General features: G+C 36.7%; 1 protein-coding gene across 3 annotated transcripts in view; it reads left to right on the top strand.

The window, feature by feature from the left end:
• Positions 1-25,529, top strand: part of RANBP17 (RAN binding protein 17) — a 254,298-nt gene that overhangs the window by 127,571 nt on the left and 101,198 nt on the right. The window lies entirely within an intron of this gene.

A 25,529-nucleotide genomic window follows, 5' to 3' on the forward strand; every position in this document is an offset into this window, starting at 1 on the left:
GTGGGCTGTTTCGGACTCATCATTTTTAAGATGAGTTCAACCATTCACCTTCTCCCCAAACATGCCTCACTCCTGCTGAGTGAATATCATTCTCACCTCAGTCACAACACGAAAGGTGTGGAAGTCATTTGGACTCTTCTTCCTTCCTAAATTCTGTTGACTATTTCTGCTTTTCCCTTTCCCCTCTGCCACATTCAGACCATCTTTATTTTTCATCTACCTACTAATTCCATTCTTGGTTTCCTCCTCCCCAAACTTCTAGACAAAGCTGCTAGGGCATTCGTTCTGAAGTATCAGTCTGTCAGTAAGTCCCCATGCTTTCAAGGTGAAATCCAGACTCCTCTGAACTATATACATGCCACCTCTCACTGGCTTCATTGAATTACTTGCAATTCCTTGAGCACTCTGTGTTCCTTCAGTATCTCATACATGCTCTTCCTTTTCTTTGGAATGTGCTCCAACCTTCTGTGGTAACTCTGTACGTTAGATATTCCTCTAAACTGGCGTAGCACATGATACAAAACAATAAAGGCCTCTGTCGTAGGCTGCAGTAATTGTGTGTTTGTGTCTGATCCCTTTTAGGTTGTGAGCCCCTTACATGTAGAGACCATGCCTGATTCGTCTCTGTTCATCTAGTGCCTAGAAAAATGAGATACCCCATAAACACTGTAAACTTGATGAAACAGTAAACTTGATGGAAAAATAGCAGGTTACGTGATAAATAATGTTTCTTACAAAATCATTTCTACTGGCTATTCTCCTGTACTTACTATCCATAGAAAACTACATTGTCGCCACCATCACAACTATCATTAGTTGCCTAATGACTTGTCTTAAAAAAGTAATTATTCTTGTCTCTGTGTTTATCATTGTGAACCTTGGTGGGTACCCTGAGTCGGAAAAGGTACTAATGTACTACTTGCTGAGCAGGAATAATGGTCCTCAATGGATCACTCTGCTCTAAAACCAAGTTAAAATCAAAATGATGTCGCACATTGCTGTTCCTTCCCCAAATCTGTCATTCTGTGTTTCTTCTTTTCATGAGTCTGGTGACAGTGTATAAACCTCCTCTAAAGAGTTCTGTAGCCAGAATCGGATTGGCTCTTGTTGGTGATGGTGCCCAGTTTGCTGCATGATAGATAGCCTTTCTTTCCATAATGCGATTTTAAGAATCTTCCGGATTGGATACAATCTGCCATCTTCATTCTGTAAACATTTACTGAAGATATATATAGTATGCCAGGAATTAGACAAAACTGTGGAAAAATGTTTAGAGACATTGCAAGAAATAGTAGGAAAAATATGTTAGCTGTACGACTGCAAACAAAATTATGTAAATCTTAGTTTCCATTTGTAACTTGGGGATAAAAATCCCTACTTCTCAAAATACTGGCTAGCATAGAGTAGATATTTCATGAAAGTGGGGTGGGGGGGCAGCCGGTTAGCCCAGTTGGTTAGAGCATGGTGCTTGAGCTGGTAGCACCAAGGTTGCCGGTTCAATCCCCGCATGGGCCACTGTGAGCTGCACCCTCCTTAAAAGAATTAAAAATAAAAAATAAAATTAATGAAAGCGGGTTTCCTTCTTTCCTTCTCACTTCCACACATGGCATATGTACAGCATAATTCTAATAAAGCAGCCCGACTAAACTGCAACTTACAAATAGATCTGAGGGCGTATCACTGAACAGGCCTCCTTCTCACTTAAAGCCACTGCCACATCGTGTCCCCTTCATGTGATCACACGTCTTTCCCTTGGCTTCTAAACTACCAGTGGTTATCTGTTTAGATTTGAGCTTTCTTGGCAGTCCTAATGCTATTTTGAAATAGGGAGGAATTGTGTTACTGTTGGAATATGAATACAGCCATTGTATGTGGACAACCATTTGTCCATTCATTCATTAATCACAAATATTTGAGCACCTCCTATGTTCCAGACATGTTCCAAATTGTACTCGATATTAGAGTTACATTGATAAAATGGCTGAACTCGGCAAATTTTAAATGGAAAGATGCCCATACCTCTTTTAAAGCAATACATGTTTTAATGTTAGCTATTATTTAAAATCATTATCAACTAGGCCAAGCTCTTGGCGTGGATCATCTGATCTAATTCATATAGCAGCTCCTCCAAGGCAGGTGCTATTACTAATGTCCCATTTTGTAGGTGAGGAAATTGAGTCCCAGAGAAGTTAGTTAATGTGGCTAATAAGAAGAGGAGCTGGGATTCAGATCCAGCAACTCTGAATCTAGAACCTGAGGTTTTAACTTCCATGGCAGCAGGTTTCAATATGTGGTCCAGGGACTCCTAGAAATCCCAAGACTCTTTCAGGGGATCACTGAGGTCAAAACTATTTTCACAACGATGCTAGGATAGTATTAGCCTTTTCCCTCTCTTACTCTAATGAACGTACATGGAGTTTTCTGGAGGCTGTCTGCCATGTGATATTGAATGCAGAAGCAGGTATAAAAATCCAGCTGCTTCTGCTTCTGTTAGGCCAGGTATTAAAGAGATTTATAAAAATGTAAGAGTACCACTCTTTTTCATTAAAAATATGTTAATTGACGTGTAATGGATTTATTTTTCTAGTAAATATTTTTAAATTCTCTTTGATATCTAATATAGTAAATATCAGTAGATACAACCCACATAAGCAAAAGTTCTCAGTAGTTTTTAAGTGTAGCAGAGACCAAAAAGTTTGAGAGCTACTACTCTAAACTGTTCTCCCCATATTTCAGAACCTTCCTTTTGGTATACATTTTGGGTCTTTCAAATTGACCTCCCAATTTCAGAGAATCCTGAAATTCTGTTCAAGAATAACCCCTTCTTCATAACTTTGTCAGAATTATTAGCAGTAATACTTGAGAGCTTTGTATATTCACTGACCCTTTTGCCTTCTCTGAGAGCTTACAGTACAAAATACCAGCATATCGTGATTTGGGTGTACTTGAGTCAGACTTCCAAAGTTAATTTTTATGAAATACATAGAGAGAATTACATTATAATTAAAGCAGATTGTGTTCGAATGTTTAAACATTAAATTTTAGTATATGACTGGTATTGCAACTAATATATTACCCGCCTCTAGAACTTTATCCAACTGCAAGAAGCGAGTATTCGGTTTTCTTTCTTATATAATGAAATGACCGAATGTTTTAAGTAGGATTTATGTATTGTGTATTTTTTCAGCACTTTTGAGGAGTGGTAAAGTACAGGCATAATAACTGGTTTCTAAAAGAATTGTTTCTTTCTTTCACTGAAGTAGGTACCAGACCCTGTATTTAAGTACTTGGGAGACAGATCAGCTGCAGTCTTGGTTCCTATGTTAGATCAGGGAGATAGGAAAGGAAACAAATGAAAGATACTGTTTCCAAACTAGTGTAAAACTTCCAAAAATAACATCTTTTTTTATTCTTGATGAATGATGTTTGTTGATTTTATATGAATTAAAGGCTGTCGCCTATTTTATAAGTATTTGGTTAGTTAGTAATAAAATCTTACTTCCACTATGAAATAGAAATTATTGACATCTAATATAATTCTAATGTATGTTTTAAAACGATGACTAAATGTTTTTTTATTTAATTTCCTTCAAGATAAAAAGAGATGATATTGTCTGCTTTGTTTATACAGTGGACCCAGGAAAATGTTCGCTGTGAGACAAATCAGAGGCCCAGTTGAGTTGTGCATATGGTCTTCAAAAGAGAACAATATCCTAAATTTCCCAGAAAGTTGGAGAACATTTAAGTGTATATTTTACATATCCATGTATTGCGGTGAATATGTACCCCAATTACGCTGGGAGAAGTGATTTCAGTTTTCATTTTTGCAGCTAAGAGAGTTTTATAGGCCTACCTCACTTACCTATTAGTACTTAATGCCCAACCTAACAGTGTTCCAACAAGCATGACTAGTGCTTCATGGTCAGAGGGACTTGGGACTCCTGTACGGCAGACACCATTAGCCTGGACACAGGAGACAGTTTGCTCAGGAATAAAATTTGAAATCTTTTAAAACCTGCTAGTTTTTACTGTTACAAATTTTATCCTAATGAAATGAGAGCTAGTTGGACCTGAGCCTGACTAGTTAACATCTTTTGAAGTTCACGGTGTCAAGCTAACCTAGGACGGGCAGCTTCTGAACCCTAACGTTTCTCTTCCTTCTGCTCCCCACCCCTTGCCCCAAACCTCCCCTGTATCTCCTCCACCTTACTTGGATCTGGCACTGCAGTTGAGCCCATAGCGCCATCTAGGGCTCAGGGGAGGTGATGGAGGGCAGTGTTCGGGGCCTACGCATTCCCCAAAGCTTGCAGCTTCAGAACTCCCCATTTCCAAAGCCTGCGGAAGGCTGAGTTAGCGACCCTTTCCAGTTAGCATTTCTGTAAAATTATGTCGCAGAAATAAATGCGGATGAGATTTATAGAGCTTTCTTCTCATGACAATCTCAGAGAGCAAATTTACACACATGGCAGAAGACAGCACGATACAGTAAATAGTATCAGACCAGCTTTGTACCAAACTGACCTGGGTAGAGATCTACCCTCTGGACTTGTAGGGTTTCTCCTGTTATAGTATGAAAGTGCTTGGGACATAGTAAGCCCCTAGAAGTGAGTCACAGGATTATTTCAGAATCATATGGGTAGAATTAAATGGAGCCAGAAAAGGGTCAAATTCTATAAAAATAATGAAACTATTTTGTGCAACAGAAGGAAGGAAAATTAACATTCAGCAGATCTATTTGGTGTTAAGGCTCTCCTTTTTCAAAGAAGAATCATGGGCTGTAGTGTGTACCTAAATCAGGAAAGGGCTTAAATTCACAGTAATAAATATTCCGGTTACAACATTGAACTATATTATCATCAAAGTAAAACTGAGATTTCAACATGTGATTAAAATATACTTTGCACAAGAGCATTACAACAGTTTTTGTAACGCTTTGCTCTTCCATCACGTACCTCCCACCAAAACACAAGAAGCCAATAAGAAACACCATTCCCTTCTGGGAATAAGCACATGAAAACCTGCAAACAGATTATAAGAAAATGTCATTCATCATTTTCATTTTCTTTGGAAATGGTGCTTTTCTTCCTGAATATACCATAATAGTTTGTTCTTTTCCTTACGTTTTTATGCTCATTTGAAACACTTTAGAACTACATTTTGTGTGTATGTAAAAACAATTTTATTTCTTAAGCATATTTTGTGCTTTTTGGTAAGAACTAATTTGGGAATATAGATACATCATCATAAGCAGCTGGTTGTCTTGGCACGGTTGGATTCCAGATGATGTTGGGAAGATAAAAAGCTAGTTTTCCTTCTAGCCGTTTCTGTCGGGGAATGGAAATTAGCAGTTTGATACCATTTTATTTGTACTGGAGATACAGTATACATGTTTTTATTCATACACCGTTTTTTGCAAAATCTGTCATGTTTCGTATGTTCTTAGATGTTTATGTCCAAATCTTTTTGCTAATCTCCCAGTGATGGGGCATATACAAACTTGGGTTCAAACACGGTTCTGCCACCGAGTGGCCTTTGGGCAAATTTCTCAAACTCTCAGATCCTTAGCTTTCTTGCCTCTGAAATTAGAATAATAATAATCCACAAGGCTGTTGTAAGGATTAAAGGACAGTACCTATAATAAGTTCTCAAAAACTATTAGCTCTTTTTCCCTATAAAATGAAAAAGTACCTTGAAAAAAATGTTGTCTTTTCTTTTTTTGACCCCTTTCACCCATTTGACCATTCCTCCCCACCCCCACGTCTGGCAACCCCTGATCTGTTCTCTTTGTCAGTGACTCAGGGTTTTTATGTTGGATTCCACATATACATGAGATCATACAATATTTGTCTTTTTCTCTCTGACTTATGTCACTTAGAATAATGCCCTCAAGGTCCGTCCACGTTGTATCAAGTGACAGGACCTCCTTTTTATGGCTAAATGATATTCCATTGTGTATATGCCGCGTTTTCTTCATCTGTTCATCCGTTCACGAGCACTTAGGTGGTTTCCATGTCCTGGCTATTTGTAAGGAATGCTGCAGTGAACATGGGGGTGCAGATACCTTTTCAAGATAGTGATTTTTTTTCTTCAGGTAAGCACCCAGAAGTGGAATTGCTGGCTCATACAGCAGTTCTATTTTTAACTTTTTGAGGAACCTCCATACTGGTTTTCATTGGCTGTACCAGTTTCTATTCCCACCAACAGTGCACAATAAACACAACAGTGCACCTTTTTCCCACATTCTTGCCAAAACTTATTTCTTGTATTTTTGATAATAGCCTTTCTAATTGGTGTGAGATAATACCTCGTTGTGGTTTTGATTTGCATTTCCCTGACAATTAGTGATATTGACCACCTTTTTATGTACCTGTTGGACATTTATTTGTATGTCTTCTTTGAGAAAACATCTATTCAGATCCTCTATCCATTTTTCAATCATATTTTTTAAGTCTATCAAGTTGCATGAGTTCTTTATATATTTTGGATATGAACCCGTTATCAGATACATGAGTTGCACATATTTTCTCCCGTTCCTTAGATTGCCTTTTAATTTTGTTGATGGTTTCCTCAAATGTTCTTAGTCACTGGAAATGGTTCCAATTTGTATCTATTGTTTTCCAGATCCAGGAATAGGTTCTAAATAGTGATATTTCTTTAAATGGAATAATGTTAATTTATCCACTTCACTGCTACTGTTTTGTACAGCTTGGGAAAATGTGCTGTTTTTGCAGTCTGTTCATTCAAATGGTTTATGAATTAAAAGCAGAGGCCTATCATGTTCTAAAATCCGTAGTTCATTATTGCAAAATAAAGTATCCATTTATTATGCAAGGATTGTCTACAGTGTCTGCAAGAGTAAACAGACCCACTCATAAGAATAAGTGTTGCCTTCAAATTTGTACTGAAGTATGCTGAAAACCATGTATACTGTAGCTGTGATAATGAGCAGTACAGTAGAGAGAGGTGATTTATGATGCCTGTTTCTGACAGCTATAGTGCTGAGATTCCCAGGGTATCTGCTCATGGCATTAGCATGCTGACAGCTCAGCATTTAGAACATTATGGTAATTTATCCTGCCTATGCTGTCACCTGCACTGTCAGAGTTTCTTTTTAATGATGGTATAACTATTTTGTTTGTTTGTACTGCATTCTTTTCATTTGGCTAATGCTTTCTCATTAGATTGAACCTAGTAAATGAGAGTAATTAAGTGCTTCCTATAGCTCAGATGCAATGATTAAGTTGCAGAGCTGCTACTGATTATGTTTTGTCATTTATCTCTATTAATCTGAGAATAATCCAGATGATAAACACATGTAATTTTTTGCTAATGTTCAATAGATGAAATTTATAGTTTCTCAATGGAGCCAAGCAGTAAGTGTATATTCATATATAAATAGTAAGTTGTTCCATGTGAACCTGCTTTAAATAAGCATACAAGTTAACAGCTAGAGTTAATAAAAAGGGAAAGATACTTTTAATTGTCGTATTGAATTTACTCTTTCCTGAAATGTCCTTCTTTGGAAAGAAGGAAGAGATTAAGAAGGGAAAGAAGTAGGGGGCTTAAATCCTTGTTACAGAGCTGGTTGTTTCTCTGACTTTTCCTATCTTTGAGTCACATGCCAGAGACAACACTAAAATTTATTTTAATACAGCGTATTTGAAGTTCTTTCGATCCCTGTATTCTGAGTTTTTCAACTCTTCTCATGTACTCTGGTTTTCTAAACTGTGATAACTTATAATGATTCTAGAAGAAAATGTTGCAAGTAAGCTGTTCATTAAATAACTCATGGTATTAATCAGAGTTTTTGCCTTTTAATAAATTAAGCTAAAATGTGGAAATAATGTGGAGTTACATGTATATCTTTTGAAATATAATATACAGTTACATGTATGTTTTTGTTTACACCCAATAATGTTTGCTATAAGGAGATAGTTTTCATAACTCTGATCATTTTGAATATTATAGGTAATTAATCCTACTAGCTTTTTAAAGTTTCTATAAATAATGCCAAACCAATTGATATATTTGTTTGCAATTAGAGACAGTATAGCCAAATGCATGCATTCTGATGTAATCATTTTGTGAAGACTTATTCCTAACTCTTTACAGTTTACAAAATGATAGTTGCAACAGTTTCACTTATGTTGAAAAACAATAGAGGATTGTTTTTATAAAATTACGTTTTGTGGCACTTTTCGTAAATGCTTAAAAAGGTCATATACTTGCTCAATCTGTGAATATCTGTCTGCATAGGCTACCCCAAATCTTCAGTTCATATACATGTGGTGGGAAAATGGACAGAAACCTAGCTATTGTATTTAATAGTTTGTGCTTAAGTATATGACCAGGGGTGTGGTTAGAGTGATTCCTCGAACATTGGAATAGAACATTAACATTTCTTTTTGTGAAAAAGCATTGTTGTACTTGAGCTTTTAGCTTGTTTTCATGCATCGCAGTGTTTTAGGAACTTCTCCCATGTTTCACTTAAGGGTCTTTTAAGCATCTACAATGTGATGCTTTTTTTTTCCTTTTGTATATTTAGATCATTTGCAGAATTTTGTTCTATGCCCAGATTGTATCACTAAAAATTCTTGAAACATCGATATTAGGCTTACTCCAATCAGTTAATTTTAACGGAATATTATTTTTTGAAAATTAAGACATTACATAAATTTTACATGGAATTTGATCATTTTAGTTATTCACGTATTCTTTGGATTCTATTCCAAAAGAAGAAGTGATTTTTTAAAGGTGGGTTTAAGCTACACTGAGGACGCTTCCTCCCCTTTTGGTGTAGAAATGTCTTCCGTGCAGACTAATTAGAAATTGAGGCTATAATAAATATTGGGGGCTTATTAAGTTCTCTAGCAGTCTATTTAAATTGTTTTTTCCCTACAATTTTACAAGATTTAATATTTAGCCTAATAGACATTGTCACCTTTCTTGGGGATCAAATTTTTAATCCTGTACTTAAGGCTAGATTGAAGAAATATTTTGTTGAAATGATCAGATTATATATGAAATGATGGTTTGTTGATGGCAGTGTAATAGAAGAACCTGTGTTTTGAAATCGTGGGAAACATCCCTGATAGGCACCATCCGTTAAGTAAAGAACCAAAAGCGGAAAGCCCTCAGTTCTAACTCAGACATTGTTCCCTAATAGTTATTTCATCAGATAAACCTTTCTTTCGTCTGCACACTGAGATCTCAGGATGAATAATGGTGAATGTTAGGCCCATGTAATGCTTTTTGAATGCGAAATTATAAAATAAGAAGCCCAAAAAGTAGTAAGCTTTAAAAGTCATAACAGGTTTCCTATCATTGTGTACTGATTTTTTTAAAAAGCAAGAATTGGATAATATGTTAGTATAAAATGTTTACAATCTAGAAGGTATGTCTTTTTCAGTAAAAGATGGGAACGATGGTTTTGATAAGAGTCGTTTCAGTATTGAATATTGATTTGCTGTTTCTGTATTCCTACATGGTTGATTCCTAAATGTCCTTTCTTTCTTAAGATTCCAGTTTTAGAAAATGTAATTTTTAGTTACCCCTAACCCCCCAGTCCTTGTTCCCATAACAAAGAAACAAAAGTCTATTTGAGTTGTTAATGTTGAAATCACAAATTGTAACTGTTCCTTCGTTCTTGGTTAAAAAATAATTATAAAAACGGTAAAGAGAAAATTCTTTTTTCCCCCCTTGTTGGTCTGTTCTATAGAAGTAATTTAAAATACCATATATTGAATTCTTTGATCATTTCTCCTGGGTGGATTGGGAAGGAAGTCAAAGCTGAGGCAATTGCTTCTGGGCTCTCTTTCTGTGTGCCTGGTAAATGAAACACAAGGAACCTCACCAAACTACATGACTAATGGCAACCTCCAGTGCCGCCTGCAATCAAAGATTAATTTGCTTTATCAAGTTTAAAGAATACCGGGTGATAAATCATGTCAAAAAGAAATAATCAGTCAAAGGCCGATGTTCTTTTCTACATGTAAGGACAGGTGCTAAGAGGCATGCATTTGCCATATACAGTTAATTTTGTTTTTATGTATTTATGTTCATCTTAATTTCTGTTTAGTTGATCTTTCAGTCAAATACTCTCTGTCATTAAGATCTGCTAACATCCCAACTGAAAGGCTGCAGGATTATAGATCCAAAGTAACATTCTTTCCCTTTAATTTATATAAGTTATTTTCTCATGTGAGTATTATCAATAAATGTTTACTTTTTTCAACTGTGAGTTAGCTAATGCCAAATGGGAAGTGAAGTTATTTTCTCCCTGTCAAGATGCCCAAGAATGTTAACTGGGTGTTCATTTTTGTAGCAGATATCTGTGTACATTTATATAACATTTTCATTTTACTCAAATTTCCCCACTTTTTTTTTTAAGAGAGAGGAAGAGCTAAGCTAGTCTCTCTCTAATTCTATCCCCTGGGCTCATATTGCAGGATCATTTTAGGTAAGATTGTATGATAAAGAGGTGGTCTTCCCAGCACTTTCAGCAAACGCATTTGGAACAGTATCCAAACCAACCTTGTGTATTTTCAGAGGCGCTCAGGGCTCTTCAATGAGTGTCAGTGTCATTTTAGCAGAGTGTTTGTTTGTTTGTTTGTTTGTTTGTTTGTTTGTTTTTCTAGTTATAGCCACGTTTCACTGGAATCTCTGTGAATGTTTTGCTATATGTAGGTATGTATTAGTTCTTAGCTTAGGTCTTTTCTAGCTCACTCTAACTTCAGTGGCCAATTAGAAATTGAGAAATTACTAATTTTCCATTTGATGTACAAAATTAAATAAAAACATCTTAACACTTGAAATTTGGAACTGTGAAGTTGTATAGTTTGAACAGTTGTAGGAAATCTTATCCCTAGCATGACTGTTTATTTTCTTTTTCTTCATGGTTTCTCACAGTCTTTCTGTCTATATTTTGACCCTTTTTCACTCCAATAAATTGTTGGCAGTGCAAGAGGGCTTATGGCTGGCTTTTGTTTCCCTTTTCTTCTGTTTTTGATTCCTAGGAATTATTTTAAAATATTTATGAAGTTCCATTATTGATATCAATAGCATCCTAAAGAGAAAATATCTTGTCAGCTTAGCTGGGTTTTAAAAGACTTCTTTTTAAACTGAATAGGAGTTTAACTTGCCTATACTTAGATTTTTTCACAAGATAGTATTGATCATGATTTATTTCATATCTAAAATGAGATGAGACAAGTTGATGAGGACCCTTCCAATATGAAAGAATTTTGTAACCTAGGACATAACCTATTTTGACATTAAGTGAATCACCAGCAATCATTAGTAGTTTGTATAATAGCAATCTAGCCTAGTGAAATGCTGTAGTATAAACTGCATAATGGAGTAAAACCAGGTTTAGATTTAAAGACTTAACACTTCTACCACAGTCTAATGTTTGTATAAAACCTAGTAACTATATTTACTTCAGGGGTGCTATTGCCAGTATGGTCCCATCATGTTTCTTAGTAGTACCTATGTGAAGCCACTTGAGAGAAATTTATTTTAAAATTTAACACTAGGATATGCTTCTATTTGGTTAAGAAATGCATATATATTTCTCTAATGGATAATAAAGACGATTAAAATAATCTCATTTTTTCACTTTGGACATCTGGAAATTTGGCACCAACTTATGGCTTAACTATACCATTCATTATATGAAACTTTATAATCTGCTTTTATGAATTTTGATCATTCTCCTCCCCTTTCCCCCAAACTGCATTCTTATTCAACTTCCTATTGTACGTAGTCCTCAGGTTTCATTTTAATATCTGGATCTCCTATATGTTACTCCCATAAATAAATACAATTGCCCTGACTTTGTCACTAAGTATCCAAAGAAGTGGTTTCTTTTCTTTTAGAGTTTCAGTATTCTCTTTTGTACAATAAAGTAATGAACTAGATTGCCTCTGAGACCATTTTGATTCATATTCTAGGAATGAAAACAGTAGAGTTTCCATTTGGGGCTGTAGAAAAATGGGAGGACATCACTTCCACCCTTACAACAACAATAACTACAAAAACTGGACAAATTGCAAGTTTATGACTTTTCTTGAACCTTTGAGTGACCTGAGGTTGCAGGGCAACCAAATAGCCTCAAGTCTAAGAAGAGATAGATGCCTACTAGAAAAGCAGGAACACGAGCACCTTCTTACCTGAGGCATGCACAGCAAAAACCATTAAGAATGATTGGGCTAGGATAGTTAATGAATTGATGAAGGCCACGTATGGACTGGCGAGAGAAAGTGGGGCCCCAGATGGCCTTACATACATGGGAGTTTTGTACCCTCTTGCAGGCTCTTTCCACCTGGCAGTACCTTCCTACCCCAAAAAGATATTAGCAAGAGTCCTAAGAAAGCATCCTTCAAGGTACATGCCTGGATGTAGGGAACAACAGTGGAAGGGGCACAGAATTCCACTTGAACACTTCTCCCATTTCCTCTACTGAAAAAAAGTATTGATGTCCATAGTAAGAAAAGCAACCAGGCAAACTCCATTGCAGCCAAGGTAAGGAACAAGGTGGGGATGGGAGTGGGAAACGACTTTCTGCCCAGTATTGGAGCAAGGACAAAAAGAAATGCTGGGCCCAGAACTACAGCTGCAGGCGGGGCAGGAGCACTGAGCAGGTCATACCCCCAAGACTTAGAGACACAGTGCCTGCCTAAGACTGAGACCTAATCAAAACCACAGAGAACACTCTCCCCATTCCCCATCACTAGACAAATAAGAGGCGAGTAATAACATAATAGTGGAATGCTGGTGGGAGAGTTGCAAGAGCATTAAGATGGCTCCTGTCTGAGGCACAACACAAAGAGGAGACTTAATGCTGAGGGTGGAGCGGACATTGAGAAAGCCCCTCTTGAGAATCAGCCCCCACTCTAAATAAAAGATGTCGTAAGAGTAGTTTGAAGCCTAGGATATACTGTGGGAAACCATACAACGGAAAATTTCAGACTTAACCCAACTCCTAACTATTAACTTAAACTCCCACACAAAAGTCCTACCAGAAAGGCATGCACATTTCCAGGAGCAAAACCCACAATAAGTCTGGCTTTCAACAAAAAGTTGTAAGAAAGAAGAGAAAAGAAACAGGCAACTGCCAAGAAAACAACCAGTCTCAGCTATGATACAGATGTTGGAATTGTACTGCAAGGAATTTCAGATAAATATGATTATTATTAATATGTTCAGATTCTAATGGTAAAGGTGGACACCATGCATGATCAGATGAGTAACTTTAGCACCGAGTTGAAAATTATAAAAAAGAATTAAATATAAATACTAAAAATGAAAAATTCTTTAACAGAGATGAAGAATGCCTTTGAAGACCTCATCAGTACACTTGACACAGTTGAAGAAAGAATCAGTGAATGAACTCGAAGGTAGATCTAAAGAGATTAGCCAAACAGAAACACAGAGAGAAAAAGGAACGAGAAAATTTTTTAAATAAGCCATCTAAAAGCTATAGAACAGTGCAATATATGCATAAGGCTATGAAAAACTTAAATACTGCCACCAAACAAGTTGACCTAATTGACATTTACAGAACACTTCATCTAACAACAGTAGAGTTTACATTTTTTTCACATGCACATGATACATTCACCAAGATAGACCATGTTTGGGGCCATAAAACAAATGTTAACAAATTTAAAAGAATAGAAATCCTATAAAGTATGTTTTCAGGAAGATACCTGGAAAATTACCAAATCCGTGGAAATAAAACAACCACTTCTAAGTAGTGCATGGGTCAAAGAGGAAGTCTCAAAGTAAATAAAAAATGTTTTTGACGGAATGAAAATACAATCTTAAATGTTATAGTCTGTGGGATACTGCTCAAGAAGTGCTTAGAGTGAAATTTAAAGCATTAAACAGTCAAATTAGAAAAAGAATAAAAGACTCAAATTAGTAATCTAGAGCAGGGGTTGGCATTTTTTCTGTCAAAATCCAGATAGTAAATATTTTGGGCTTTGCAGGCCACATATAGTCTATGACATATGTCCTTTTTCATTTTTGTTATGTTTTTACAACTTTCTTAAAATATGAAAACCATTTTTACTTAAAGGGCCATAAAAATCATGGGCCAGATTTGGTCCATGGACCATAGGTTCCCTACCCCTAATTTAGAAAATGAAGAGCAAATTAAATTCAAAGCAAGAAGAAGGGAGGAAATAATAAAATTAAGAGCACAAATCTGTGAAATTGAAAACAGAAAAACAATAAGGAAAATCTTTGAAACCAAAAGTTGGTTGAAAAGATAAATAAAATTAATAAATATCTAGGTATACTGGCCAAGAAGCAAGACAAAAAAGTGGGGGGCAGGGGCCACAAATTAACATCAAGAATGAAAGCACAGCTACCAGTACAGATCCCAGACATTAAAAGAATAATAAAGTAATACAATTTGACACCTATGATTAAATGGACCATTTCTGTAAAAGATACAAACTATCAAAATTCATTTAAGAAGAAATAGATAATCAGAATAGTCCTATATCTTTTAAAGAAACTGAATTCATAGTTCAAAACCTTCCAATAAAGGAAATTCCAGACCCAGATAGTTTCACTGGAGAATTCTACCAAACATGTAAAGAGGAAATAATCCTAATTCTGCACAATCTTTTCCAGAAAATAGGAGAGAAGGAAACACTCTTCAACTCATTTTCTGATGCCATCATCACGCCAACTGCAAAACCAGATAAAAATATTGCATAAAAAGATCAATATCCTTCATGATCATAAACTCAAAATTTCTCAAGAAAATACCTTTAGATTCAATCCAACAATATATAAAAAGAATAATGCAGCATAACCAAATGTGATTATCCCAGAAATGCATGGCTAGTTCAACATTTAAAAACCAATCAATGTAATTCACCTTATTCACAAGTTAAAGAAGAAAAATCATATGATCATCTCAATAGATGCAGAAAGAGTTTTTAACACTCAGTAAAAATTCATTACACCAGGACTAGAAGGGGCCTTCCTTAATCAGATCAATGCTGCCTATGAAAAGCCAGTATTATACTTAATACTGAGAGACTGAGTGCTTTTCCTCTAAGATCGGTAACAATGTGGGGATATTCTTTTTCACCACTCCTGTTCAACATCGTACCAGAAGTCCTATCTGGTTCAATGAGACAGAAAGAAAAATTATTAAACGTACAGAAGGAGAGGAAGAACTAAAACTTGTCTCTATTCCTGGGTGACATGATTACATAGAAAATGCCAAGAAATCTACAAAAAAATTCTTGGAAGTTCAGGGATAGGAGTGAGGCTGACTACAGTGGGGCCGTGGAGAACGTTTTGAAGTGATGGGAATGGTTGATATATTGAGATAGATCCTGATTATGGGGGTGGTTACACAACTATATGCATTCGTCAAAACTCACAGAACTGTATACTTTTGAAAAAGGTAAATTTTATTGCATATAAATTGTACCCAACTTTTAAAAAAACTCTTGAATATTTTGAGGTAGGTGTCTGCTCTACACCCAAGAACCTTTTTATCCTACTGTGGAAGTTGCAGTCAGGTGTCATGAAGATATGAAAAGCTATTCCACGTTCAGAATATTCCTCACGACCTATATCTTCCCCCGCCTTCTATCCCAGTCTAGTTTCATGAAATTGAATGAATAAAAACAGAAACTATTGTTGGCTACTTGATCATATTAGGACAGCCCTGAGGCCATTCTGGTCCCTTAATAAGCAGTCCTTACTCACCCCACCTGATTCTTCCTCGTACCATTCATTTAAGAAACATTTGCAAAGGTCCTGAAAAGTGTTTCTTTCCCTCCTCTTTTCTCTACTGGGATAGCTAGTTACTGGAAATGAGTATCACAGAGGATCTTTCACTATAACATGGTCTCCTAAATGGAGACCAAGACAAGATTTCTTTCCCAATGTAAACAAAATATATTCAGACACAGGAGTTTAAGGAAGTTGGTATTTAAAGTTGATTTATCAAGTATGATGCCAAAAAATGTAGAGGTACGCTTTGATCCAGCAAAAAGCCTAAACTGGAGAATTGGTTAAGTTACTTTAGAGAAGACTGAAATCAAAATGATTATTTCGCAGGACTAAATTGCAGGAATATCTAACTTCTGCTACTGCTAACTCTGAATCCAGTCGCTCGATTTCTTTAGGATTGTGTGATTATTCAAGAATTCATTTTTAAGGTAATGAATGATGACCTAATGCTGAGTAAACCTGTCATAGAACAGTTGGCATATTCATCATGTGTTTTATGTACTTCTGTTTTTTGGTAACTCTTTAAGTTTTTTTTCCTGCCTATTTAGTATAGATCATGTAAAAATGTGTACTATACATTGCATCAGAATAAATTGACTTAAGAAATTCAAATTTCTTGGTGAAATACCAATAGACATAAATTGTTTGAAATATACAAGGCCCTGTCATTAGTTCAGAATCTTTCTTATATGTTGATATTGGAAATGGAGAAGTTAAATTCCTCCCTGATGTTGCCATTGTTTTGCTTCTGGTGTGTAATGGTAACAAAGCTGCTATTTTGGGTTTCTATGCTCCATATCTCTGTTAGAATGCTTGTAGAGCCTCTCTCCTAAGATTAATAGGTGATTCTTGAAAGCAAGACTGGTCTCTTTTTCATATAACTTTCTGCTAAAAAATGGTTTCAATTGTTCAAACTGTAATAGAAGAAAAACTATTGTTCGAGGCCATCTGTCTAACTGGGTATCTAGTAAAGATACATATTTACTAGATTTCCTGTTCATGGCCCTGGGGTCCAGACTGTGGCCACTGCTGCACGTGGGCTTTGAACCAAATGTTGTAGCTGCCCTTTGTAGGTAAAGATAACATTTATGTCCATCATGAGTATGGAATTATTCCAAATTTCCTATTTTGGTTACAATGCAGATTTTAGGTATATTCAAAACATCATCTTTTCTTACTAATAAATTACCAATAGGTAAGACGGGTGGTTGGGTTATCTATGACCAAACAAATGACTTTTTCTTAGTAGAACTCTAGAAAAGTTTGTCTCTTTTAGTTCATTCGTATTTATTAGGGAGTGAACTATAGACTATTTCAAAGGCTTACGAGGTGCCAGTCAGTATGCTAGATAGCTTTATTTATTTTGGTCCTTCTAACAACAATATTAAGCAAGTATTGTACAGTTTTAGATAGGAGAAAATTAAGGCTCAGAAGAAATGACCATCGCTATTAGCTAATGACCCAGACCTAGAACTCTTAGCTACAAAGGCACCTGAAGACTGAAATTTGCATAGATATTTACCTTTCCTTTCCAGGCATGAGTAATACAGGCCTGGTTTCTTTAAAGATTACTGAACAGTTTATTTTTAAACTTATTTGATCAATAGCGACATTTTGTATTTCAAATTGATGATTATTGCAAACAGTTTTTATCTGGTAAGCTAGTAGGATAAATGGCTCCATAATTACTCATTAGTGAGTCCAGATTTGATCCATCTACAAAATAATCCACTACAAGAAAATATGGTTCCAAATTGAAGTTTTTGTTCCTAAAGGACAATGGAAAAATGGAATTTTTCCTCTTAATAGTCCTTGTACATATTGCTTTGAAATACTAAATAATATCATAGAATTGTAGACTATTAGAACTGGAAGGGATCATAAAGTATGTACTCTGGTAGTTTTGCTCTGTGGTTTCTAGCAATGGGAGGGGGAGCTGGGCATGTCATCTTCCCCTTCCATGAAACACAGCACTGCCTTAGTCTGTCACTCATATGAGGCTTCCAGATGAGCTCTTGTTTGAAGATATGCTTTCACATCTTGAAAACATTTTTTCACCATTTCCTAATTATACAGAGGAAAGGTCCACAGAAGCTAATTACCTTTCCGTGGCAATTTCACTTGCTGGACTAGGATTTTCAATACTATAGTTTATTCACTCCTTCGGTTTGCATTTATTGAGTATCTGCTGTGTCCCAATCACTGTGCTTAGAGCTCACAGACTAGTGGAAGAGACAGAGGATAAACAAATAATTGACATAGAAAGTTTGACATAGGAAGTTTCACAATATGACATAGAAAGTTTATGCAGTGTCACATGAAAAAAGTCAAGAGAAGTCAAGAGTCATAAGAAATTGCATTTGATCTAGGTCTTAAAGATGGAGATGCTATTGCAGAAAAGTTATTCTGGTGGCAGTGTCTTAATCCTGGACAGGAAAAAATACAAACTAGACATTGCCAGTCAGCCATTTCGGCCTCTTTTGCTTACTGCTGTCTACAAACGGCACCCAGGCCCTTCCCCAACAGCAACAAGTAGCCATTATGTTTTGTTAAAGGTGTTTTGTCCTTAAGCATCTGCCTTCCACAACGCAGCATAGATCAGATTTGGACGACCTTTTAAAACTGAGTGTGTGACTCTCTCTGAAATCCCTTTTTGTGCTTTGCTTCACTTGAAATGACGTTATAACTTACTGTGAGACAGAATAATTTGTAGTTTCCTTTGTCATCATCTTCTTTGGATGTCACAGACCATGGAGAGCTCTGCGTTGGTTCAGAGGAACTGAGAATGGGAAGGACATATGATTTTTATATTATGATTTCTCTTGAGTATTCTCGCTTGTGAGGGATTTTGGCTCCAGGCATAAAAATGAATGGAGAAGCGGCCTGCTGGGAGAACACTTTATGTTTCAGGTGGTTTTTCTGTGACTAAATACAGTATTTAATAATTTGTGTGATGCTTGCATGTTATTAAATCAAAAGGGCTATTGTTTTATTATAAGGTACTTTAGCATATGCTATGAAGGCTAGACATTAAATCCAGGGTTTCTGTGTGTAAAGAAAAGTCAAGCCAGATTTCTTAGCTTAAATTATTTTAGAACTTAGTAGTATAATACCTAGCAGATAATAAGCACTCAGTAAATGCTCGCTGCTCGTATTATCTTCACCATCGTCACCATCCCTGTCCCTGGACCTTCAGTACCCTTAAGTGGTGGGGTAAAAACTAGAGAGGCCACCTAGGAGGCTGACTGTTAGCAAAGTAAACCTGACCGTGGGTCCTGGAGCTGGCATGTGTGAGCCCTCTGCTGACATGTCACCATCACCAGTTCCAGAAAGTCACCCTCAGCTTCCCTTGCCGCTCTGCAGGATCTCTGTCCTAGTTTGGTATCTACCAGGACTCACTCTCAGCATCCCTCACTCCGTTTGGCGATACCCTGGATCTTTCACACAATTGCCTTTCATTGATGTCTGAGTCATGCTCATTTTTCACTAGTGTCCATTAAATTGCTAAGTAGTTCTATAGGTTTGTTGTTGTTGTGGTTGTTGTTGTTGCTGTTTTCTTCAAAATCCTGTGTCACACAATCAGGGAATCTGAAAGGGAAGAACTCTGCTTCCCATCTGGGTCCTCTCACCATGTGATGGTTAAGTTTACTTTTTCAGCTGACTATCTATCTTCAACCTTCTAAATTATATCATATTCTCCTTTGAAGCTACCTTTGTTTGTTCAGAGGCAAAACAAAAGTATGATATTTTGGGAGAAATATGTGTAGTTTGGTTCTGCATGTGATAAGAGATGCTGTGATTGCTTTGTGTTTTTAGAAGCTAATTTATGGCAGTTTCTTCTTTTTTTACTGTACTTGGGTAGTAGAGAATATAACCTGCAAACATGGCTTAGCTTTCAGTTAGTTTGCATCTGTCTGTATTAACGTGTTCCATAACCTAGGCATTAATATCCCTTTATTATGCTCTTGTTAAAATAGTTATCTTCAATCAACTTAATGTTGTCTTGATGTTGAAGCAGTTTTTCCACCTAAGAGTAACATAGTGAAAGAAACTTGCAAAGAAAAGGAAATTCCATTTGTAAACATCAGCTCTCAGAAGCCTCTTGATTTGCAGGTTCTTACCCTGCAGCTTCCGAGTCAGTTGAGTGATCACGTGAGCACAGTGAGCAGATGTGGGGGGGATGCAGGCGGAATGTGGGAGCAGGAGCCAGCACTTGGCACATTGGCAGATGCTTCTGTTTTGCTAAGCACCTGCTTTTCTGTATTCAGACTGTCCGAACCATCTGCTTTTCCATTCTCTTTACCTGCCGTCGGCCATTTTGGAGTTCTTAAAAAGCTTTCAAAGTGATCAAGAATTGTTCACAGCAAACTAGGAATCCATGCCACTCTTTGAAAACCTTATGCTTTTAGGGTCGTCTCATGTAATCCTGGAGAGAATAGGTACTTTTTAGTTCAGGTGCAGTGTGTTTTATGTTATGTAATTAAAATGTTTTCTTCCCTTCCCAATTACTTATTCTCAGACATCAAAATTTAAATTGTATAAATAGTGTGATACATTAATAGATGAATAGCAATTGAATGTAAATGATGGTTTACTTATCCTTTAAAAAAAGTGTTGTACAATTTAATGAAAATTCCTAATTCTTTATAAGCGTAGTTATTTTCTAGATATGCAGCTGATATTCTCATTGACAGTGGTACTTACAAAATCCCTATTGTGGACCAGACGCCGTGAGGCATTTTGTCCAAATTATTGCTAATCCTTTCTACAGCCTTACAAGGTAGGTATCAGCTTCATTTTGTAGCTGAAGAAATTGATTCCCAGAGCAGTTGAGAAAATTGTTCAGGGTCACACTTGAGACTGGGGATTTGAACTCTGGTCTCTCTGCCTTTTGTACACTGCTTTTCAAAAATGTGGCCGTATCGAAATGATGATTCGGCACGTGATAGAGGGTTCTGCGGAAGGAATCAGGAATGGTGCGTTTTATTTAGTTACAGGTGAGCACACTGCCTTTGGTTTGTGGAGTCCCTGACTCTCCCCAGCCTTTGATAGTCTATGGCCATTTTCCTCTCTAGTCACTGCGAAAGGCTGTTGGCACTTGGTCCTGCACGTCTGCTTTTCTCAAAGGTTTTTAAAAACTGCTTTCACTTAAAAAGAAAGTAAAGGAACAAGTGTGGCCCGTTTCTAAAAACTTACAACTGCTCATTTGTTTTTCTCTCAGGGCTTTCTGTCTGTCAACATGAGGCCTTAGGTGGCCTTTTAAGATTCTAGTCAGAATTGAATGGCTATGTTGTTACATGTTTTTTGGCCTTTGTCACCATCCAAAATTGTGGTCTGTACAAAACAGACCCCAAAGATGCAATAGTTCAAATGATTTAAAAGCACAGTGTTAATAGATACAGTCTATGTTTTTGTTTTACTTTTTTAGAGCAAAGCTCACATACACGCTATAGAAATCAGCATTATGAAAGCATCAGCCCTCTTCAGCCTAGAAAGTTAAATACTTAAGAGAGAAGATCAAGCTTTTGTTTGTTTGGTTTTTTTAACCGGGATCTTGGTACAACTGGAAATTTCTTAAATAGTGGAATTCAGGAGTCTCCATAGCCCTACATGAAGTTCAGGGAAAATAAGAGGAAATTCTACTTTCTATGGTGGATAATAAAATTTATGGAACTCATTTTTTCAAGTAGTGTCACAAATTGAAAATACAAATAGATTTGATAAGTCCATGAATGAAAGATTCTCAACCAGTTATTAAGGTAAGATAGAAATATCTGGTTTACAGCTCTAACCTTTTGAGGTTAATGGTCCTGATTGGAGAGTAGGTCGTTGGAGATGAAACCAGAGACAGTAATGAACCAGATGAGCTATTGTTGTGTTCTTAAATAACTAACATAGGGAGTAGTAATCTTTTTCAAGTCCCTGGCGTACCTCAGACCTTACTCTTGTTCAAAGAAATAGAGCCAAAACAGTCACAATTTGGCAATCCTTTTCACTTCCTAATTCTAACTACTTTTCAATAATATAACCGAGACAGAGAGGAATTTCTTTTCCACATTCAATGCTTACTTTTGGAACTGTGGGTTTAGAGTTATTTTGGTACATATTTAATTGAAATCTCATGAGCAGATGAACCTTCCCCAAGGAACTGGGTTTGTGAGGATGGAGGCACTCACACTTAGTTCAGGATGTGAATAGAAGCTTCTAACTAAAAATAAAGAATTAGAAAAATGAAAACCAACGAGTAGTGTGTCTATGAAGGGCAGAATATCAAGGAGAGGGAACACATGCTGTCAGAGACAACAGGGTCCTAGGAGGATACGAGCTTGACCTCTCTGGCTGTGGTCCATCATACACACTTAGTCGAGCAAATTGTAAACAAACCGCTTTCATCACAGGCCGCTTCCCACTCAAAGATGTCTCTGTTGCCTCCATCAGGCCAGCACTCCTGGGCTTCTATGGGTCTCCGTAATCTAGCTCCACCTACTAGCCAATTTTAGTTCCCACAGCTCCCCTCTATCAGGCTGACTCTCACCATCTTTGTCTTGGATTGCGTTGTTTTCTTTTTCCTTCTCCCCACTTCCTCCAGCCCCACAAGCTCCCCATCCTTCCATGTTCTGTTCAGTATGGACTCTTACCCTTCTTAATACTTGGATCATATTCGTTAAAACTTTGTTAAATAATAATGATAGTGACAATACCAGCGCTCCTGTATTGTTCATTATATGCCAGGCACTATGATGATAAGCTTTTACATGCATTCGATCTTCTCATCTTCAGAATACTCTCAGTGATTACTGACTGAAGTAACTCAAGTGAGAAAATACAGTGGTAGGCAGTGGCGTGCACAAGATTTGACCTTTAGGTCTTACTCTAAATCCATTCGATGATGAGCTGTAATTCTCAATCTTGCTCCTGAAGTGTTTTCTGCTCTGTCCTTATTTTCTTAACAAAGTAAGAATTTTGAGAACAGAGGCAATGTCCTATGTGTATCTTATATTTGTCAGTACAACTCGGACAGTGCTAGATCTTCACCTGTTTCCTTATTGATTGATTGAATAGAGATATGGATAGGTAGAGTGAGATAGTCAGATTTCATGGTGACAAAAGCAGAGAAATTTTATTCTGATCCTAGTTATTTTTCGGGGGTAGGTATTATTAATTGGAGCAATCTCATTATGAAACAGTGAATTGAAACCAGCCAGTGTTCACTTTTTAAGATGGTAAATTAGAAAAGGATATTTATAGTAGCTGTGACAATGTTATTTGGGGCTAGATCCGTGTCACCCTTTTATTATTTTATTCATTCACTAATAAAATACTTATTGTGATTTATAACAAGAAATATATGTTTGGTCTTCATCCCCCTTTCTGGCACAGAGCTCCTAAAATGCTTGGAATTTCCTAAGTGATAAAAGCCATTAAGGTGTCTTGATATTTATAACAAGCCCCTTTCAACTACTCCTGCGTTTATGTTAATGAGGTGACTTTTGGAAAGTGCCTAAGGATCGGGGCTGGTTCCCAGAGGGAATCAACCAGGTAATTAGAGGGTTGGGACTTAGCTCCCACCCCCACCTTCAGCGAAGTGGATAGGGGCTAGAGATTGAGTTCAGTCACCAGTGGCCTGTGATTTAATCAGTCAGGCCTGTGTCATGAAGCCTCCATTAAAAGTTAAAAGGACTGTGTTTGGAGAGCTCTCTGGGTTGGTGAACACAGGGAGATTCATGCAGAGAGGCTCATTCAGAGAGCATGGAAACTGCACACCCATTTCCACAGGCCTTACCCTAAGCATGTCTTCCATCTGGCTGTTCCTGAGTTACCTTCTTTTGTAATAGACCAGTAATCTAGTACGTAATCTAGTGAGCTCTGTGGGCCACTCTAGCAAATTAAACCTAAGAAAGGGGCCATTGGAACTTGATCTATAGCTAGTCAGTCAGAAGCACAGGTGTCAACGTGGACTTACAGTTGGCGTCGGAATTAGGGGCGGTTATGTGGGGCTGAGCCCTTCACCTGTGGGATCTGACACTATCTCTAGGTAGACAGTGTCAGAACTGAGTTAAATTTGTGGGACATGTGCCCACTGAGAATTGGAGAATTGCTTGGTGGTGTTGGGAAAAAAAACCACATTGGAATTAAAAATACATGTAATTGCTTACTATATGCTAGACAATGGGACACAGTATTGAATAGAGGGAGTCCTGCCATCACAGACTGGTGGGGAACACAGGCAAAGCTGGCAGGTAATCATTGTTCAATATGATGAGGCCCATGATTGATACACAGAAGAGCAGTGGGAACATATAAGAAGACACCTGATGTGATTTGGGGAAGTCCAGAAAGGAGTCCCAGGGAATGCTTGGGGTTTCTTTTAGTGTCATTCAGTCTGTGTATTACATAAACAGGTAAGTAAAGTACAACTAGGAGTTTGTTGCATATTGGTGCCAGAAGAGTCCAGCTGCATGTTTTCTACTTTCCCATCAAGATTGCAAAATAAGACCAAGAAATCTAAATGACAGTACACTTCAGAATGTTTTCCAAATTAAGGAGGTTGATGACAAAATGAATGTTCCATCTCTTCTAAGAAGGTAGTTAATAAAACAGATGAATTCCCCTGCCCCTCTCAATTGGCACCAGGAACCACCCACTACTTCCACTCTGTCAGATAGGTTACCAGATACAAGTCCAAGGTTGTTTTCCATGCATTGAATGAAATAGCATCTAATAGAAAGTTTAATTGGATTTAGTAAAATAAATGTCTTGAATACATGTTTTTCCCTACTAGCAAGGAAACCGTGTTGTCAAATAGTGACAATTGTGAACAGGAAGTTGGAGGAGAAGCCATTTTATCGTGTAATTTTGAGTATTCTCCTAACCACTTTTATTTTCCCCATCTGAAAAAAAAAAACGGGTGTAATGATACCTGTCCTACCTTCTTTAAATCCACATTCTTAGTGATCTAAGGGAGACAACACAATGAATAAACCCTCTCCCAGCCAAAAGGAAGATAGTCCAAGTAACTAAAGAGTTTAAATAAAATTTTGTCAGTGAGATATAGGAGGATGAGAAAGGGGTCATAGAGAAAGTAGATATTTTGTTATCTCTTTTTCTTAGTTGCTAATTGGCTATTTTATGATTTTAAATCAGCTACAGTATGGGGAAAGGTCATCATGTCTACAAACATGAGGATTTACTATTAAAAAGAAGCAAAAGATAAATTAGGAAATATACCAGGATTCTCTACATATATACATATATATGTTATAGAATATTATTATTGTGATGGCTATGGTTCCCCTCTAAAGAATCTGTGAAGATGAAATAAAATTATTTCATTGAATTCTTCAAAAAATATCTCTCATACATTCCTAATTGTTAATTGTCATAATCAAGCTGGTTTTAAGAGAAAGGGAGAAGAGATCTGAATGGAGAAATGGAGTGCTGTAGAATATAGAATTTGTATTCATTGGTCTAATGGATTGTCATCTTGAAGTAAAGATGAAATGGAACCAAGTTGTTTGTGCTTTGAAAATTGAAGCATTGTTCATCATGCATAATTGAACAAAGTTGAAATTTTGTAGGTATGAAATAAAAAAGCCACAGCTATGATAGCTATTACAGGAAATGGAGGAAATTAATAATAAAAGACAGTACACTACCTCATAAATACATGCTCGTCGTGAGATTAGAGGATGAGAGCATTAAGCAAATACCCTGATTAATTTAACAATTTAATACTGGAATTGGAGTGCAGATATTTCAGAATT

Source organism: Rhinolophus ferrumequinum, chromosome 24 (assembly GCF_004115265.2).
Source record: "Rhinolophus ferrumequinum isolate MPI-CBG mRhiFer1 chromosome 24, mRhiFer1_v1.p, whole genome shotgun sequence".
Lineage (NCBI taxonomy): Eukaryota > Metazoa > Chordata > Mammalia > Chiroptera > Rhinolophidae > Rhinolophus > Rhinolophus ferrumequinum.